General features: G+C 44.6%; 1 long non-coding RNA gene across 1 annotated transcript in view; it reads right to left on the minus strand.

Moving 5' to 3' along the window:
- Nucleotides 1–14,731, minus strand: part of LOC142046786 (uncharacterized) — a 47,115-nt gene that overhangs the window by 20,341 nt on the left and 12,043 nt on the right. Inside the window, exons 2-4 of the long non-coding RNA XR_012655833.1 lie at nt 10,318–10,452; nt 6,971–7,058; nt 5,168–5,234 (exon numbers count right to left, since the gene is read on the minus strand). This is a non-coding gene — a long non-coding RNA (uncharacterized LOC142046786). The remainder of the gene's footprint in view (nt 1–5,167; nt 5,235–6,970; nt 7,059–10,317; nt 10,453–14,731) is intronic.

Raw genomic sequence — 14,731 nt, forward strand, 5'->3', positions numbered from 1 at the left:
TATGCTGCTACGTTGGCCTTCCTCGTGGACGTCTTGTGGCCTGACATTTGTAGGGCAGCCACCTGGACCTCCATCCACACCGTTTTCCGCTCATTTACGCCATCACCCCTGCCACTGCAATGGATGCAGCAATTGGTCGCACACTATCCCACAGACTGTCTCTTCTAGTGAGCCCTCCCACCCACTTCCTCACTGACCACTGCTTGCTACTCTCCCACTTAGGGACCAGTTGTTGAAGTTGAGAAAGTTACTTATTGTAACTGGAGGTTCTTTGAGATGTTTGGTCCCTATCTGGATTCCAGTCCTGCCCTCCATCCCTCTGCTCTGGGCTCCCTTGCTTCCAGTAAGAGTGAACTGGAGCAGCATTGACGCATGTAGCTCCCAAGTGAGTCTTATTTTCAAACTCCTACTTGGCTCCTACTTGCAAACTGCTGTGGATTTCTTTGTGCAGCTGCCAGTCATTTAAATATTTAAACTTGACAATAAGGTCATGACTAAGTGGCTGACAAATAATGTTCGAACTGGCTGTGTCACAGGCAGGAAGAATTAGATCATTTAATGTCTTAAAGACACAGCCTCTCCATGTCCAAAACCAACCTTTGCAAAGGACTCACTCTCTGAATTGTAGCCGTGTTAGTCCGTATCAGCAAAAACAATGAGGGGTCCTTGTGGCACCTTAGAGACTAACAAATGTATGTGGGCATAAGCTTAGCGGGTTTTAGTCATCAAAACTTGTGCCCAAATAAATTTGTTTGTCTCTAAGATGCCACAAGGGCTCCTTGTTTTTTTCACTCTCCTCACGGTGGGAGACCTGTTCCTAAGAGCCCCGCTGAGGTGAGGCCTCATGGCAGGCTCCCAGCTCCGAACCAATGCCTAGCTTGGCCATCCTTAACAAACCTGAGATGCCTTCTGGACACTGAGATTCCAGGGATTGTTTTGCTTGTTCTTCTCTTTTAAAATGGAACAGAAACTAGACCTTGCAAATTTCAATGCCAATTCTGCAACTGTGCAAAACTGCTGAGTTCAAGTCCTTGTGTAAGGCAGGGATCTCTGTTAGAATATATTGTGCTAATAATTCTCTCTCTAATAACACTCAGCACTTCAATAGCACCTTTCAGCTGTAGAGCTCAGAGCGCATTTCAAAGCTCCATATCATTTTGCCCATTGTACAGATAGGGAAACCGAGGCACAAGGCCACTTAGCGAGTCTACACAGATCTGAAAATAGAACCCGCAGCTCTTGACTCCCTGTCTGCTGCATCTATTGCTTTTCCTCTGTAGGTCTCAAGGTGCCTTAGCAAAGTCCCCCTGTGGTGGCTGGCACGGTGCCAATCCCACAGCCCAGCTGTAGGCACAGAGCTTCCATTGGCCAGGAGCAGTTTGCCCTGTTCGCCAATGAGCCTTCTCCGGTAGCCACAGGAGGGATTTAATCTGGCTTTGCACAGCACAGGTCACTGCCTCCCTGATGGAGATCAGCCATCTCCCCTGATCGCTGCCAAGGCACAAACCCGACCCCGGGCGGGGCGCAGCCAGTGCCTCGCCGCAGGAATAAGGGAGCGCGGTCGCTTTAACGGCGGGTGCCCTCGCTTCCCAGCCCCCCGGGCCGGCTGCCGAGCCGAGGGGGCGGCCCGCCGGGTTGCTTCCTGCGGCCCCTGGAGGCGGCGGCGAGCAGAGGGAAGCGGGGAGTTTCCATAGCGAGCGGGCACCATCGGCCCGCCCGCCCGGGACCAGCAGCGGCCCGGCCCCGGGGAACTCCGGGGGCGGGGCTCGGCCCCGGCGGATTTCACCTCGCCCCGGGCTCCGCCGGGCGGATTAGTCTAGTGGAGGCGCAGGCGGCGGGAGGCTCCGCGTCCCCGCGAATCAGCTGGAGGACGAGGGTGAGTCTCCTTCCTCCCCCCGCCCCGCCTGCTGCTCTGACCCCCCGGAGCCAGCGCGGAGCCCCCGGCCCGGGAGCGCTCGGGCGAGCGCCAGCTGGGGAGAGGGGCGGGCAGGATGGTGACTCAGGTGAGCAGCGCCGATCTCTCGCCTCTTCCCTGGGCTCTACACGTGGCCCGGCCCTTGGCCTGCGCGGGGCTGGGTCAGCTGCAGCGCCCGGCAGGGAGAGGCTGAACCCTCCCGGGGTGACCTGGGCAGCTCCAGCGGCTGCGTCTCTGTCTGTCTGGGGAAAGAACTTGGCAGCCAGGTCCTGAGCTCCTGGCGTTACCAAGGGCCCCTGCTGCAAATTGGGGGTGTATCTTGCATGTCCCTTCCTAGTGCCAGGCCAGTAGGTAGCGCCCCTTCTTCCCCCTCCCCAAAAAGCGCCTTAAGGCCCAGGCTTTCCAAGCTCAACGGGCGGGCAGCTGGTTAATGCCTGTTGTGAGTCATCCTTGCACAAGGACTGCAGCCAAAAGTGGCTTGTTAGGCACCTGAAAGGAGCCAGTAAATATGGCCTTGAAAGCCAACTGGCTGCTGCCATTTCAGTCAGGGCAGGCCGCACCTGGCTGCGGGGGTGTCTCCCAGGGTGGCCCAGAGGATTGAGGGGGTCTGGGGTCTTCAGTGGCGGGGGGCCCCTGCTTCAGTGGTAATTTGGCGGTGGGGGGTCCTTCCGCTCCAGGACCCACCACCGAAGTGCCCCGAAGACCCGNTTGGGCAGCGCAGCGCTCAGGGGGGCTTGGGTGGCACAACGCTTGGAGGGGGCAGGGGCTTGGGCAGCACTGTGCAGCGCTCGGGGGGGCAGGGGCTTGGGCGGTGCAGCGCTCAGGGGGACAGGGGCTTGGGAAGCGCAGCGCTCAGGGGGGTGGGGGGCTTGGGCAGCGTGGCACTCGAAGGGGGCAGGGGCTTGGGTGGTGTGCAGGCTCCCAAAGGAAACAAGACAGGGACACTTGATTCTTGCCTAAAGCTGCAGTAATTTCATGGCTACAGCATGTACATTAAAAGGCTGTCTTGAGGTTAACACATAGGACCAGAAAACAGGAGATACATGTTCTATTCCTAGCTCAGTCCCAGACTTTTTTGCATATTCTTGGCCAACCTCTTTGTGCCTCCCTTTCCCCCTTTCTAAAATGGGACAATGACATTTACCTAGCGTAAAAGAGGGTGTGAGGCTTAATCCACTAATGTTTATGAAGTGCTTTGTGATTCTTGGAATAAAAGCACTACAGAAGTTGTGAGCATTATAATTAGGGCTCCATCCAATTCACGGCCATGAAAAACGCGTCACAGACAGTGAAATCTGATCTCCCCCTGTGATATCTGGTCTTTTCTGTGCTTTTACCCTATATTAAACACATTTCACTGGGGAGACTAGTGTTTCTCAAATTGGGGGTCCTGATGCAAAAGGGAATTGCAGGGGGTTCACAAGGTTATTTTAGGGGGGTCACAGTATTGCCACCTTTACCTCTATGCTGCCTTCAGAGCTGGGCAGCCGGAGAGTGGCGGCTGCTGACTGAGGGCCTAGCTCTGCAGGCAGCAGTGCAGAAGTAAGGGTGGCAATACCATACCAGTCCATCCTTACTTCTGCGCTGCTGCTGGTGGCGGCTCTGCCTTCAGAGCTTGGCTCCTGGCCAGCAGCCTCCATTTTCCAGCTGCCCAGCTCTGAAGGCAGTGCGGCCATCAGCAGCAGCACAGAAGTAAGGGTAGCAGTACTGCAACTCCGTCTACAATAATCTTGTGACCCCCTCCCCAAACTCCTTTTTGCACCAGGACCCCTACCATTACAAGACTGAAATTTCAGATTCAAATAGCTAAAATCATGACATTTACAATTTTTAAAATCCTGTGACCGTGAAATTGACAAAATGGACAGTGACTGTGGTAGGGCCCTAATTATAACCTCTACATTGACTCTAATACATCCCCTTTTCATGTCAAATACATCACTTTTTAAACTGGTTCATAGGCATGGACTCACAACAGATGTATCGTGAAGGGATGCATGCTGGCATCTTGCAATGGTGCACGGAGAATAATAACCACTGCCATACCAGACAGTCTGCTTGCATACTGGAAGTGGCATTCAATCCAGGTAACACAGACACCGGTTAAAAAGGGGGAATCACCTACCATACTGGCCTGGGACTCAAGCTATGTGGGTTAAAGTCCCAGCTCAACCACAGACTACCTGAATCTTGCTGAATCTCTCTGTGCCTCAGGTAGTCCCCCAATCTGTGAAATGATGATGATAATAATAAAATAATAATAATAATAATAATAATACCTTTGTTGCATCAATTGAGACTGTAAACTCCTTGGGGGAAGAAATTGTCTCTTATGCTTGTTCAGTGCCTCATACAATGGGGCCCCAATTTTGGTTGGGGTCTCTAGGCACTACTTTAATAATATTTTATTAATCCACATGGTTTAATGGAAGAGTGACTGCCAGCTGTCTTTTTTCACACAGGTTTGAATTGTATTTGATAGCAATTTCTGCAGGGATTTTCTTGCTTGTTTGTTCCTACCAGAAGTATTTATCGATGCTATGAGGCAATCCTGCTTGACAATCTCAGCTCAAATGAATAATGTTGACAATTTCAAATTAAGGACCTGGGAGCTCTGCCTGAGCAAGGATTGTGGGGATCAAGCACTTGATTTTTTAAAAGCAAGTGTGTGTGAGAAATCTGGGCTCTAACTTTTATATTAATTTTTGTGACCCTGCCTGACACCACCTTTTGCAGCCTCATCAAATAAGCTCTTTTTGTTAATCTTTATGTGCCCCTCTTTTGCCTCTGCCTAGCAATGCACAGTACCTCTACTGTTACAGCTCCTGGCCTTTCACACAGGCCTCAGGGCCTTGAAGTGTTGTCAGTCTGTAGCAAAGGGCATGTATTTTATAGAACTTTCGTAGAGCAGAAACATTTTCAATAATGAATACTTCACAGAGCTACAGTAGAAAATCTTGGATATACAAACAGTTTTAGTAATACATTATAATAAGTTTCCAGTTATAAATACTTTACTTTTGTTATTTATTATCTGGCATTTTAAAGCATGTTTTACAGCTATTTAAAATCATGATATTGCGAGCCAAAGCCTGCAAACCTTATTTAAGGCCAAGTCTTGTTGCCTCTCTCATGTGAATATTCTCACTGAAGTCAATAGGAGTTTTGTGTAAAGATTGTAGGCCCAGCCCTACTCACATGAGTAGACCTACTGAAGTCAGTGATGCTATTGTATGGGTAAGAATTATTCACATCATATAAGCAAAGGCTGCAGGACTGAGCCCCAATGTGCTTCGTAGAAACTGGTTATATGTATTGTCTGTTAAAAAAAATAAACAATGTATTTTATAACATAAAAAGGTATTATAAAATGCCTTGTTGATTAATTAAAAATATAGCAGCATATAACAATGATTTCATAAAAATTAATATATAAGGCCAAATTCTGTTGTCATTTACTCTGGTGTTAATCTGCAGTAACTCCGCTGAAATCAATGGTGTAGCCAAAAGCCAAATTTGGCCCATCATTCCTAAATAGAACCTTAATATTAAATTTTACTTGGGATTTCCTTTTTTGTCACAGTGTGTAAAAAAAAAAAAGTGCTTTCTTTGTGTTCTTTTTAAATTAAAGGAATCATGCTGTTTTACTGAGTCTAAAAAGATTGTCAAGTTATATGAAAAATAAATTTATTTTCTGATAAAATTGTCTATGGGATACAAAGCAAGCTGCCATCTGAAACCTTTTGAAACACTGATGCAAATTTTACTCTCGGTCACACCAATTCTAATCCAGATTAACGCCACTGTGTAAATGATATTAGATTCTGGGCTTTATATGAAAAGTATAGAACTACAGTATATTAAAAATAGTGGGGTCAAAGTGATAATCCTCTGTAGAAAAGGAGAATGTTAACAAATATCTACCAATCAGGCAACACATGCCATTTTTCAAAATGTTAATAAGAAGATTAATAGCACTGCTTTGACATCCTAAAGCCTTTTGGAAACTCTTCCCATTAAAAACACATTATAAATCATTTTTAGAGAGAAAGCAAGTCCTACTTAATCAAATAAATTACAAGAGAATCTTGATAACATTTAATGAAACATAATGTATTTAGAATAATTGTAACTGTTACTAAATTAGTCAGTTCTGTATGTCTCTTTACAAGCAGCATTACTTTGGAAGCTTAACAGCGGCCTGGAATTAGCAAAAGAAGACTATTCTTTCACCTCATTTCTGCTCATCTTGGATCCAGTCCTATTCCCAGTGAAGACAATGGCAAAACTCCCAGAAACCGCAAGAAGATTAGGAGCAGACACTTTGTTTGATAGGAACACATAACGGAAGGCCTGATTCAAACCCCATGGAAGTCAATGGGGAACTCCCATTAACATTGATGGGTTTTGAATCTGGCCCATACTGAGTAAAAGAGTCACGAAACAATGGAGGGAGCTGAGCCTGCATTGGTTCCATGACGTGCAAAGAGGCACAGAATAGAGTTTTTCCTTGCCTAACCTACGGTGCATAAACAGATATTGCAGATGGCCATGGAGAATCCTGCACATGTTTTGATCCACATCCCACACCCGCTACAAATACCAGACAAGCATAGAGGATATTGGGCATGATTGGGGGCAAAGGATGGATGTGTGTGGACAGAACCAAGCATATATTTTTCATCTGAAATCAAATGCACTAAAAACAACCAAAAAACAGCAGTGGAAAACTCTCTGTCTGTAACAAGATGCAGAGAAACTACAGCCCAATGGAAAGAAGTCCTGGGTTCTAATCCCAGCTCTGCCACTGCTATGGTTGCTTTGTGGCCTTGAGCAAGTCACTTAATTACTCTGTGCCTCCATTTTTCCATCTGTAAAGCAGGCATAACAGCAGTGAGCCATCTCAGAAGGGCATTGTGAAGATTGTTAAAACATTACTTTGAACACACAAAGTTCTATACAAATGCCAAGGCTTGTTATTTGGATCTAGACCAGGATTGGAATGTTTCTGGAGTTTGGGGATATGTTCATATCCAGAGTTTTACTTTCACTTACCTAAAGGGTACTGGGCCAGCACCAAAGTTCTGGAAAGAATTAAAGTTCTGGGTTGGTAGGATCCTTGGGGTTGTGTGGAAAAGTCCCACTGGAAACCAAGAAGCGGGAAAGGTGACAACAATATTTTACCCTTCCAGGAATTCTCACAACTGACATTAAAAAATGCAGCGATACATTCTTTGCCATTATGCACATAATCATTTTGGGGTCTGATGTTCCTCCCACTGAAGTACAAGGGAGAAATTATATATCATATACAGTGAAAATTTTGCTAACCATTCCTCCCACATATTTCATTGGGAGGAAGGAATTAAATGCCAAAACCCAAAATGAGCATACTGGACATATCCCTCAAAACCATAACTCATTCCATGGCACGGCATTCATTGTACACTCACACTGACCTCCATCCCACGCAACACAAACCCAGCAGTCGCCCTCCAATTACCAAGATAAATTATTGCTATTTAAAATTCTGACTGTGAAACTGACATTACGGAAGAGTTTATGTAGGTAAAAAAAGTGTAATCCATTATTTAAGATTCCTCCTACTCTATTTATTTGTGAAGTCCTCTTTACCAGAGTTTTGCCTCAGAGAAGCTGGCATCACTCACACACTGGACATCAGTAGGTTGAGAACACTGAGTAACATAGAGTAGATATTTGTGGGGGCCTTTATCTGATCTTCATGTTTGTGTGCACAGAACTGTTCAAGTTTGCGCCCTCCTATTACCTGCCCTTTAAATCATGCACTCCCAGGTGTTAAAATTTGCACTCACAAAGCTCATCAGGACAAGTGCAGATGCAAATTTTAATGCTAGCATGCACAGATGTTAGATATTGGTTGCACCTATTAAGTAAGGCTGATCTTTGAAAATGTAGGCCCATACAGCTTTGATTAGAAGCTGCACCAATAAGTTTTAATAGAAGCTTTTATTGTTAAAGCAGGGGGGGGAAGCATAGCATGTGTAAGCCCCAGAATGTACAACTGAAACCTTATCCTTAACTCAATACCACTTTGGCTTATATTTGCCTCATGGTACTTCAATTTTGCAGTAGTCTATTATTTATTATTAGTAATTATTTGTACTGCAGTAGCAGCTTGGAGCACCAGTAATGGACCAAAACTCCGCCGTGTTTCTCAGCCTGTTCCAGGTGGCGGCCCCTTATTCAAAGTCAAAAATTTTCACAATCCCTTTACACTTGCTATAAAATAAGAGTAAAAATGTATCAATGATAACAATGATCAGCCCACAGAGTTTGTGTGTGTGTGTTTTGAGATGTTGACAGGGAATACTTCAAGAGTACCAGCGTGTGGAGAGCCAGGAATAAGATTTTCTTTGCTTTAGATTGTCATACAATTGTCAACACCTTGTGATCCCCAATTACCTTTTTGTGATGCCCCCCTGGAGGGTCACAACTCACTAGTTTAGAAACACTGTGCTAGACACTGTAGTATGCATTTCCCTTAGCCATGCTACTTTATGCTGTGATCACATCAGATTTCACAAGGTAAGGTCAGGTCAGAATCTGGATGAGAGACCTCCAGGTGCAGGAGGAACTGGTGATGATGGTTCAGTAGATGATGCTTTTCTCTCTGACTTTGCATTTAACCAATGGCAGCTACAATACTGCTGCAAGTACCATTTTTCAGGCGAGATTTAAGCCCCTTTCTTTCCAAATAACAAATTTTAATCGTTACCTGCACATAGGTGTTCATAGAATCCCATCATTCATCCCACCATTGCAATTTCTTATTACACAAATAATCCTCTCACATAAGTGATTCCCACTAGCTTTAATGGTATTCCCTACATGACTGAGGATTTCTCATGAGATTAAGGATTTTAGGATGAGGATCGTAGTTCCTGCTTTTTCTCCCACTGAAGTCAAAGAGAACTTTGCCATTGATTTCAGTGGGAGCAGGATCTGGCCCACAGAGCTATTGATAAAAAGAAATATAGTAATCCTCTAATCTAAGGTAATATCTACAAAGGTGCTGAGCATCTGTCACTACCACTGACATCAATGGGACTTTCAGGTGCTCAGCACTTCTGAAAACAAGGTCACTCTCATTTAGGTGCCTAAATACAACATAAAATGCCTAAGTTTAAGCACTCAGGGTTTAAAATAAAAAATCTCAGCAGATGATCCACAAATAAAAGTGTAGATCAAATAAAGTGTACGTTGCTATTTTATTTTTATTTTTTAACTATTTGGTTTATTTTTGGGATTACATATTCTTGAATTTCCTGCGTCTCATTTATTTCAGTGTTGGTCTGAGGCAGATGGTGTAATTTTCCTTTAAACAGCATGGAACATCTGGAAGCTGGGCTATATGTGCCACAGGTTTGTGTTTTCTTATTTTTACAGGATCAAACTCCTTGAGGGATCACCCAAAATTCACATCAGGTTCTTGGGTACAGATGTTTACCAAGGGATCATTACCCTAGCAAATATATTTACATAAACACATGTTGGCAGTTGGCTTCCTATCAGCTCCACATCAGAGGAGGATGAATTTCACCACCACAGGGATAGAATAATGTATATGGGTAAAATGAACCTCACTGAAGTGGTTTTGGGACAGAAGGGATTAAATGCGCTAGGCACTGCACAAAACGTAGTCTTCTTGGCCAAATCAAACCCCTTTCTACAGCTCTACTATCTGAGATGAGAAAGATGTGGATTTGAGTTTAAGCACACTTTGGAGTTTGGAGGAATCCATGAGTTAAATGCTGCAGCCCACAACCAACTTCTTTAAAGTTTCTTTTCAGAGATAGCACATAGAGATGTGACAAGGATTTCCCATTAAGCACACATCTAGAGTAATCTTTAACACTAGATTTAAAGCACACACATATATGTAACAATTATAACTGAGCCAAATAAAGGAAAAATACATTAAATGATCATTCTGAATTCATTCCAAACTGTCTGATTCAATCAGACCTGATTAACCCCGTGTTTGGATTTTCTGAGTGTCTGGAGATAATAACTGAAGTGGTAGCTAAATCTATTGTATGCATGCATACTGCATATTACTGTATCACTAGTTATTGTTTATCTTGAGTTCTCTCCCCTCACACACACACAAGTTTACAAACTGATTTAGAATAATTAAGTGTGACTGCAAAATAAACAGAAATCTAGTCACTGGAGAAGTCTCCAGGCAGAAAAGAACAGGGTCACTTCTGTAAATTTGTGGTGTCACTGAAAATACACAGATATATAGGATGGAAACCAGAAATGAAGTGAAATGCACTACAGCTATAAACATATCTGTGCATATATTGTACCGATACCACATAGATACAGTAGCTTCATATTTCTCTCTTTTCTCTTACCTCTCTGAGTTCAAGGTGCCACTGAACGTTGTTCTTTCACTGTGAAATTCCATTTGTCCTTCAGGGAGACTCTTCTCCTGCATATGCCAAGATTCTATTCAGCTAAGAGCCAGTTTCTCAGGCTTGTTAATGTTTCTGAGGATGGCAATAAAGGAATAATAATAAATACACCTCTACCTCGATATAATGTTACCTGCTATAACACAAATTCATATATAACAAGGTAAAGCAGTGCTCTGTGGTGGCAGGGCTGTGCATTCCGGTGGATCAAAAGAAAGTTCAATATAAGGCAGTTTCACCCATAACGCGGTAAGATTTTTTGGCTCCTGAGGACAGTGTTATATCGAGGTAGAGGTGAAACTGGAAATAAAAATATGGACCAAATTCTGCCATAAAAACCTGCCACAAATGGACACATGTATGTACTGCCACAGTGCACCCATCTTCTAGCCATCAGCTGACGCCCACATTCTGCTTAGAACAGATTGCTCCTTCTAGAAGTATTAGAGGCTGTGAATAGCAACAAGGTCAGGAGGTGTCTTCACAATGGTACAGCCCTCAATGGGGTTTAAGGTGACCAGATATCCTGATTTTATAGGGATAGTCATGATACTTGGGGCTTTGTCTTATATAGGCACCTATCACCCCCAACCACTGTCCTGATTTTTCACACGTGCTGTCTGGTCACCCTAATAGGGCTGCTCACAATGCAGAATGCTGAGTAGGTGTGCAAGGTTTCATAGGATCAAAACTTTGGGCAATAAGCTCTTCGGAGCAGGGATCGCCTCTTTGTGTTTGTTCTGCAAAGTACTTAACTGTACAGACATGCTTTTGGGCACTTCATAAATGTAAATAATTTATAATAATACATCAAAGAGTTTCAACACTGGTATTTACTTAATATTTACTTGTTCGTCACTTTCTTCCACTTAGGAACACAAATAGCTCATTAATCCTCACAAATACCTTTATGGAGCAAGTAACTATTATCCTACCTATTTTTCAGTCTTGTGTTCTGACTACTAGACCATGGACCAGCTTCTGGCCTCTACTAAGGTTGTTCTGTGTTAACCACTTTCTTGGGGATTTCTCTGATGTGGGAGAATCCCCAATAGATGTATAGCTCCCACATCCTGCTGCCCCTGGTGGAGAGGATGTGTTGGGGGCATGGCCAAGAAAGAAGGATAAACTTAGTGAACTGCAACCTCTGGCTTGTTCCCAGATACTCTGTCCTGTGCACCTGGGACCAACTTTGTCCCTGCTCACTCCAGGACAGGCTTAACAAAAAGCTGGTTCACAGCAACCTTTATAACATCCCCATTCCAAGTGCAGCATGCCCAGTCCAAAGGATTTTGCCCTTTTATGTCTCGTTCATTATTAGCAATTATTTTGCTCAACGATAGAGCAGCCCTATAGCTAATGAGCCTCATTTTTACACAGATAAAATACCCTGTTGATTTTTGGGCAAAATGCACATGCTTCTTCATGAGATTATAAACCAATGTTCTAAATGAATGTTCTGCGGTTGCAGTTCAGCTCAGCATGTGCCATGGAGTGCTTATCTGCCCTACCACAGTGGAACATTATATCTTGTAATTTTTTATAGGGAGCAGTTGACAAGTCAGCAAAAATGGCATCACATTCGCGTGCTTGGAGTGGCAAGCCGCGGGGGGCGCTCTGCCAGTGCCGCAAGAGTGGCAGGCAGGCTGCCTCTGGCGGCTTGCCTGCGGACGGTCCGCTGGTCCCACAGCCTGTGCTTGGGGCAACAAAATTCCTAGAGTAGCCCCTGCCGTTCACTGGATCAGTCAATGGATGGTAACAACACTGAGGGAATGCTGTGTTTTGGTTGCAAATACTAATATGCAAGAAAGAAAAAATTATATTGGGGTGGGGGAACCTTATATACAGGGTCTGGGGTTTGCAAAACTCATTAACCAATTTTTATTTTCACAGCCTGTGACAAGCCAACCGAAGAAGTGTCCGCCTCATGTCTCTCCCTCATTCCAAATAATTAACCCTTTAATCCCAACATATCGCCTTAGCAGCATGTCACGAAAATGTCAGAGATCAAAGACTTGCAGGCTCTCATTGTGATGTAGCTTTTTGATTCGTAGGTGTGAGGATATGAGAATTCCGAACCGTGGGACTGTGGGCTGCTGCCATGGCCACAGCACCACCCAACAGCTCTTCTAGTGACTGGAGAATTGGAACCCTAAGCCTTATGCTCCACTACCGGTACCGCCCTCAGGGACTCGATTAGAGGAGCTCCAGAGCCCCTGACTATGCCAGGTACACAATTTAAACCAGAAGGAGACACAAGAAGTTGTCTGTGCAACAAGGTAGTTCCTGGCTTGCTGCTGCTACAGTACCTGACTCTTGCCTCGTCTGTGGTTCCTGCTTTGCTCTTGATTCCTGCCCCTGTTCTCTGGCTCTGACCCTTAGCTTGACTCCTGATTCTGATTCCAGCTCTGACTCTTGATTTGGGTTGACTCCTGAGGCCGACTCCTGCTCCAACCACTAGGTTTGGCTGCCCAAGTCCTGATTGTAACAATAGGCCCCCACCCCTCTCCTCAGCTGGCCCTCTTGCTCTTCAACTGGCCCTGCATCTCCTTCCAAATGTTTCTTCAGGCTAAAGCAGGGATTGGCAACCTTTGGAACATGGCCCATCAGGGAAATCCACTGACGGGCCAGGACAATTTGTTTACCTGCAGCGTCCACAGGTTCAGCTGATCGCAGCTCCCACTGGCCACAGTTCATCATCCCTGGCCAATGGGGGCTGTGGGAAATGGCATGGGCCGAGAGATGTGCTGGCTGCTGCTTCCCGCGGCTCTCATTGGTCTGGAACGGCGAACCACCAGCGGATTTTCCTGACAGGCCACATGCCAAAGGTTGCCAATCCCTGGGCTAAAGGATGATCTTTGCTATGTATTAATGATAGAGGAAACCACCCCTTCAGAAGCTATGCTGACACAGTAGTAATAATTAGCACTTAATAGCTTTAGATCTCAAAGCAAAGGTGAATAAGCAGAATGGTTTCCATTTTACAGATGGAGAAACTGAGGCACAGAGAACTGAAGTTAATTGCCTAATTCACGCAGAAAGTCAGTGACAAAGCCAGAAATAAAACAAATGCCTTCTCGTATTCCCCTATGATTTTCATGTGCTACCTCCCTCTAATCCACGCCTGCATAAGGAAGCCCTCAGGCTAGTAGATGTCTGCTTCATTTTCAAGCCCTGAATCTACAATATTTCAGCAGTGCATAAACTGGAACGTTGCCCACTTTTGTTCCTCGTGAGTTTTCTAATAAATTATTTTTTATTAAATCTAAAATTTATATTTACCATATATAAAATCATATTGTCAGAGATGAAAAAGCCTCACTGGGTGTTTGATCTTGTCCGCAGCAAGCAGAGTTCTCCAATAGTCATGCATCATTAACATTAAAGCGATCCTACACTGATTCTTATCTAAATCACTCTTAAGCATCACAGGCAGCATTTTGAATATTTCTTCTGAGAAAAGAGCATCCTCCTGTGTCCTGTGGGTCTTCTACGCAGCATGACAAGAGCATGCTTGGCATGGAATCTTGCCATTTGGATGTCAGACATGTATCCAGGACCTGGCAGAAAGAGCAGGAATTTCTAATCTGGTCATAGGGATTTAGTTATTTATGAGTGTAAAGTTCTAGCTAGGGAATCTATGCTACAGTTTATTCAGCTGCAGTGTGAGGGCTTTCCCTGAAGTAAAACAGAAAAACAAAACATGACAACACACAAATAAAATTGTATTCACTTTTAAACCATGACTTCTACTTTTGGAAGGAAAAGCATAATATTAACAAGTAAAGACCTTGAAATTGAATTGCATAAATATACTTTGAGCCAAACCCTGCATGCCTCACTCACTCAGGACCCCCCTTAACTATATTGTTAGTTCATGTCGCCTACTTTTGTGGGCCAAATCCTGAGGACCTTACTCAGGGCCAGATTCTCAGCTGCACTGAGTTTACACTCAGCACAGATGAGGCTAGTAGGCTACTGGGGAGAAGGAAAGATGGCTCTAAACCACTCATTTGTTCCTTTGATCCTGGGCTAGCTGTGACTACTTTAAATTATACCAAGTGTGGCCATCTACATATATCAGGAAGAGTACCATGAGCTTTGTCTGACTCTCAACGGCACCTCCCTCACCCTCTAGACAGATGACACAGAGCTGGCTACTCTACCCAATGATTCCCCTCGGCTGGAGGTATTCTTGGCCCCACCTTTAGGACAGCAATAGGTCAGCTTTGTGCAGATTCAGCAGTGCTGAAACTAGTACAAAACAGGTGGAGCTGGGGACAAGCACCTGGCCCTGAGTTTTTACTTTGAATTAGCTTAAAGAAAAGCTCTGGTCAACTTTGATGGGCGTTTT

This window comes from Chelonoidis abingdonii, chromosome 4 (assembly GCF_003597395.2).
Source record: "Chelonoidis abingdonii isolate Lonesome George chromosome 4, CheloAbing_2.0, whole genome shotgun sequence".
NCBI classification, from domain to species: Eukaryota; Metazoa; Chordata; order Testudines; family Testudinidae; genus Chelonoidis; species Chelonoidis abingdonii.